The sequence below is a fragment of the Hyperolius riggenbachi genome, chromosome 5 (genome assembly GCF_040937935.1).
Source record: "Hyperolius riggenbachi isolate aHypRig1 chromosome 5, aHypRig1.pri, whole genome shotgun sequence".
Taxonomy (NCBI): domain Eukaryota; kingdom Metazoa; phylum Chordata; class Amphibia; order Anura; family Hyperoliidae; genus Hyperolius; species Hyperolius riggenbachi.
In genome coordinates, this window is record NC_090650.1 from 24,639,429 (window position 1) to 24,645,428 (window position 6,000).

The window sequence follows — 6,000 nt, forward strand, 5'->3', positions numbered from 1 at the left end:
CGCATGTAGAGGCAGAGCTGCAGCTGAAAGCTCTGCCTCTCGCGGAAACGCTCCCCGCAGTGTGCCCCGGGGAGTTTGGGGGGATTTAGTTAGATTTTAGCCGTGGAGATGCGGCGTTTTAGTTAGGGCAAACATGCTTACGAGATTTTTAAAATAAAAACATTATTTTAAGGAGGCGTCAGAGTCTCTTTAAGGCCTGAGACCCACTAGAATGCGCAAAGTACTGTCGCAATCGCTAATGATCTGTGATAACGTTTTGCTTTGATTTTGGGAGCGTTTTCCCTGCTCCTATACAGTGCATTAGAATGGAAACACTCCCAAAATCTCCTGCAATTGTGATTTGCTCAATTGCTCTAGTGGAATCTGTCCCATCCATTTACATTGGCAGAGCATTTAGGGAAATCGCTAGCAATTGAAAGCGATCCCTAAATCTTAAAAAAAAAACAAATGCTCTAGTGCGTTTCAGCCCTCAAGGGAACCTGAGATGGGGGTGGGGGAAATATTAACACATACATGGGGCTTCCTCCAGTCCCCTTAAAGAAAACCTGTACTGAAAAAAAGTTCCCCTGGGGGGTACTCACCTCAGGAGGGGGAAGCCTCTGGACCCTGTTGAGACTTACCCGTCCTCCTGTGTCCCACGGCGGTCTCGCTGCAGCCCCCGGAACGCACAGGCGACAAATCCGACAGACTGTTCAATATTTACCTTTTCGGGCTCCAGTGGGGGCGCTGTTGCGGCTCTTCTGACGGAGATAGGCGAAAGTAGCCGATCTCCGTCGGGTCCACTCTACTGCGCAGGAGACTTGCGCCTGCGCAGTAGAGCGGCCCGACGGAGATCTATACTGGGGACAACTATACTAATACAGGGGCAACTACACTACCTACACTGGGGGCAACTATACTAGCTATACAGGGGGCAAATATACTAACTATACTGGGGGCAACTATACTAACTTTACTGGGGGCAACTATACTCTCTGCCTTTCTGATGTCCCTTTCTGCTGTCACTCTCTCTCTCTGCCTTTCTGCTGTCTCTTTCCTTCTGCTGTCTCTTTCTCTCTGCCTTTCTGCTGTCACTCTCTCTCTCTGCCTTTCTGCTGTCTCTTTCCTTCTGCTGTCTCTTTCTCTCTGCCTTTCTGCTGTCTCTCTTTCTCTGCCTCTCAACTCTCTCTCTCTGCTATCTCTCTATATCTCTGCATCTCTGCTCTCTCTCTCGGCCTTTCTGCTCTCTCTCTCTCTGCCTTTCTGCTGTCTCTCTCTCTCTCTCTCCCTCTGCATCTATGCTGTCTCTCTCTCTCTCTCTGCCTTTCTGCTCTCTCTCTGCCTTTCTGCTGTCTTTTTCTCTCCCTTTCTGTGCTCTCTCTCGCTCTGCTTCTATGATGTCTCTCTCTCTGTGCCTTTCTGCTGTCTCTCTCTCTCTTTCTGTGCCCTCTCTCTCTCTGCTGTCTCTATCTGCCTTTCTTCTCTCTCTCTCTTTGCTGTCTCTCTCTCTGCCTCTCAGCAGTGTCTCTCAGCAGTCTCTCTCTCTCTGCCTTTCTACTGCCCTCCCCACACACGGGCACCCTCCTCCTACCGACTGGCACCCACCTCCTGCCCATTGTTACCCTCTCCCACCCACTGGCACCCTCCTGCAAAATCTGGGGTGTGGCTTAATGCCACACAGGGGGCATGGCTTAAGTTTCCCTGTCACTACCTAAACTGGGGGGCACCTGTGTCGGACGCACACGCAATCTAATCCGTACCATAGCCCTAGTCTAATGTTCCACCATTGCTAAGTTCATGTAAATTTGGCTCCACCTGTAACCACACCGATATCGTGGTTCATGGCCACACCCATTTTTCAACCCCCCCATTTTTGCAGCCCCCCCCCCCTGGAAAATTTTCTGCGGACGCCCATGACCCTGATGTCTATTTTTCTACATATTACCTTGCTCCCTTGTACCCCTGACCCCTGTTGGGTCTCCACTGCTCTCCCCCTCCTCCTTAACTTACCACACTATCCTCTATGTCTCTTCCTTTACCCCTCCTGACTACCACAATCTCCCTCCCCCCCCCCCTAATGTCCCCCAGCTGCACCTGTCCCCTTTCCCTACATTTTTAGTTTATTTCTATGTATATATATTTTTTATGTGTCATTCCTTTTTTGATATATATAATAATAAGGCCAGTAAACACTTATTTATCTATTTCCCATAATTTTGTACCCTTATAATGCTGCAGACTGTTGATGTTTTCTCTCAATGATGGTTTCTCTAAATTATGTTTTGTGAGACTCCTGTCTCACTGCCTGATGAAGCGGGGTCACCCCCGTGAAACGCGTTGCAATATTTGTATAGGAGTGTATAAATACATTTTGTGTTATACCTTACCACGTTCCTAGTGTCGTATCCTTTGGAGTGGATAAGGGCCCACCCCCGCCACTTCCATGTTATATCATTTTATCCTCTTGGCACCTCTGTTCACTCAGGTTCTAATTCTAGGTGATCCAATCACATGGTCTATATGGTTATAGGTGGGGATTTTTAATGATGGTTCCTGTGACATCTTTTTTAATTCCAGTGTACTGGTTAAGGGCTCTGCCTCTGACACAGGAGACCGGGGTTCGATTCTCCGCTCTGCCTGTTCAGTAAGCCAGCACCTATTCAGTGAGGAGGCCTTGGGCAAGACTCCATAACACTGCTACTGCCTACCGAGTGCATCCTAGTGGCTGCAGCTCTGGGGCTTTGAGTCCACCAGGAGAAAAGCGCAATATAAATGTTCTGTGTCTTGTCAATTATGTATGTATAATAAAATGTTGCTAAATTGTTATCGCTGGCTCCCAAACAAGCTTTATTCTTAGGAAAGCTGACTTTCACCTATATGATGAACCCAACAAGGAACCCTACTGTTATTTTTACAAAAACTGACCCTTTTGCCAATGATTTATCCAGACACCAAACCAAACACCTAATATCATTAATTGTAACGCACTCTTCTGTTCTATCTATCTATCTATCTATCTATCTATCTATCTATCTATCTATCTATCTATCTATCTATCTATCCACTGTATCTATCCACTGTATCTATCCACTGTATCTATCTATCTCTCTTGCTTACCACTGTATCTATCTATCTCTCTTGCTTGTGTGAGTGACTATATATCACTGGTCTATCACAACCTAGGCCATAAGGTTCTAGACTTTGTTGTTCTGTAACTAACCACACAATTTATTATGAGAAGTATTGTTTAGTCTCAGACGTATGGTAATAACAATGACCCGTTTTCTTTACTATTTCTTTCTTTCTTTCTTTCTTTCTCCCTTCTTTAATTTTGTAGACTGTGTTTTGTTTTTCTTTTTTCTTTGCTTTTATTACGATACCGCTTAGGGCTGGTTTCCACTAGTGCGAAAATTGGGCTGAATCTGCAGAATCTGCACAAAAATATTACGGTATATCTCTGTGTGTGTTTATTTATTTTTAAGCTTTAACCTTTTTAAAAATAAGTAAGGGGTCAGGAAAAGACCCATCCTACTTATGTATGGATGCCAGTCTAGTCACCTCAAGATTAACCATTTTAGTCCCACATCCGCGGCATCACGATTTTCTCGGAAACAGGGGGGATTGGTGGCAAGGGACAGAAGTCCCCCTGAGCCAATCCGTTCTTGTACAGTGAGAATGATCACTGTTTTTGTTCAAAAACAATGATCATTCGCAGATTTAGGAGTGATCGTGCCGCCATGCTCCATCCCGCTTGCCTGTTCCCATCGCTCTGCTGCAATAACCGCGACAAATGGGCAAATAAAATGGGTGGCTTTTATCCACAGTAGAACATTTTATTTTAAAATTAACTTTTTAAAATAATGGGCGAAAACTGTAAAATATTTTTTCTTCCATTTTCTTCTTATTTTTCCTGTGAAAGGAACCCTGAGCAGTGCCAGAAATTAAAAGATTACACTTACCTGGGGCTTTTTCCAGCCCACCGTAGGCGGCGAGGTCCCCCCGGCGTCCTCCTGGCTCCTCTCCGTATGCCTCTGCCGGCCCCCGTTACCGGCGACACCTGGGTCGGGCGTCCGGCTGGCCCTTCCTGGTTCCTGACGTTTGTCGTCATGACGGCGGCCACTTCGTGTCATGACGGCGGCAGGCGTGACAGGTCTGCGCATGCACAGAAAACGGCCCGCCTACGGTGGGCTGGAAAAAGCCCCAGGTAAGTGTAATCTTTTAATTTCTGGCACTGCTCAGGGTTCCTTTAAAACACTTTTAGAATAAAATAATTATTAGCAAAAAGTAACACTCAAAGAAAGCCTAATTGGTGCTGAAAAAAACCAAGATATAAATTGTTTTGTTGTGATAATTAGTGATAAAGTTATCGGGGAATGAATGGGAGAATCGCTGAAATTAGAAAAATCCTCTTGTCCATAAGGTGAAAACAACCCGAAATAGCACAAAAAACACTCAAGAAGAGGTATGAATGAAACAGGAATATTTATTCAAACAATATTGGTATTTTTCAGCACGTTTATTTGTTAATAGACCGCATATAGCAATATAATGACAGATCACAGCTGTGTTAAGCAGGATCCTCCAGGCTGGCAGCTTCCTAGGCAAGTGTATATACGGACTCTCCTCTCACTCCTGCCGTCTCTCCATCACTCCTGTTGGTCACCTACTCTGTCTCCCGGCTAAGTATACCTTTCTTTTGTACGTATGTGGGCTGCTGCACTGTCACTCATTTCATAAGGTCATACAGACCTCATTTCTTCAAGATACGGTTTACTATATAGCTGCCAGTTATTTCCACAGCAGTGGAATCATTTTTGCACACAGGTTTTTCACCATAAAATTTTCGCACTAAATGAATTTGAACAACAATTTCAGAACAAGCGACACCCATGCTAACCTAGAAATAAAAACCACATATATAAGTAGATAAATACTACTTCTACTTAGATAATAGATGTATTGTGCTATCCACGTAATGATTCCTGTGAATTTTATAAAGGAAAAGCAGAAAATCATATTGCAGGCGCAACTACTAATTGAGCTAATTAAATGCACATGATAATGCGTCCCCAGAAGGCTATACAGCGAAACCAACAATTCTATAGGAAAGATGCCTTCTCTTAGAGACAATATGTGAACACAATGCAATTCATTCAATTATGATGTAAAATTGTAAATGTTTATTAACCACCTGAGCGGTCTGGACGAGCTGAGCTCGTCCAACACCGCCGGAGGTCGCCGCTCAGGCCCTGCTGGGCCGATTTTAATCAAATAAAAAGCAGCACACGCAGCCGGCACTTTGCCAGCCGCGTGTGCTGCCTGATCGCCGCCGCTCTGCGGCGATTCGCCGCGAGCAGCGGCGAAAGAGGGTCCCCCCAGCCGCCTGAGCCCAGCGTAGCCGGAACAAAAAGTTCCGGCCAGCGCTAAGGGCTGGATCGGAGGCGGCTGACGTCAGGACGTCGGCTGACGTCGATGACGTCACTCCGCTCGTCGCTATGGCGACGATATAAGCAAAACAAGGAAGGCCGCTCATTGCGGCCTTCCTTGTTTATTCTGGGCGCCGGAGGCGATCGGAAGATCGCCTCCGGAGCGCCCTCTAGTGGGCTTTCATGCAGCCAACTTTCAGTTGGCTGCATGAAATAGTTTTTTTTTTATTTAAAAAAAACCCTCCCGCAGCCACCCTGGCGATATAATCAGAACGCCAGGGTGGTTAAGGACTTGTCCAGGAACATCAAGAATTAAAAATATCTAAAACCACCCTCTTAAACCGATTATAATCAAAAATCTCTCCAGGAGCTAGGGTCAAAGCAGTGACAAATCATTATAAGTGACTAGTGCATGAAAAATATTATTGCACAAATCCCTTCACTGTCATACCACCAATAAATATCCTACATAACTATCAGTCATAAATCTACCATGAAAAATAAACTGTGAACAACAAGAAAAGTGCTGCGTGCTATCTAAATATGAACAAACTTGTGTGAACAATTCACTAAACCAGTTCACTAAATATTATAT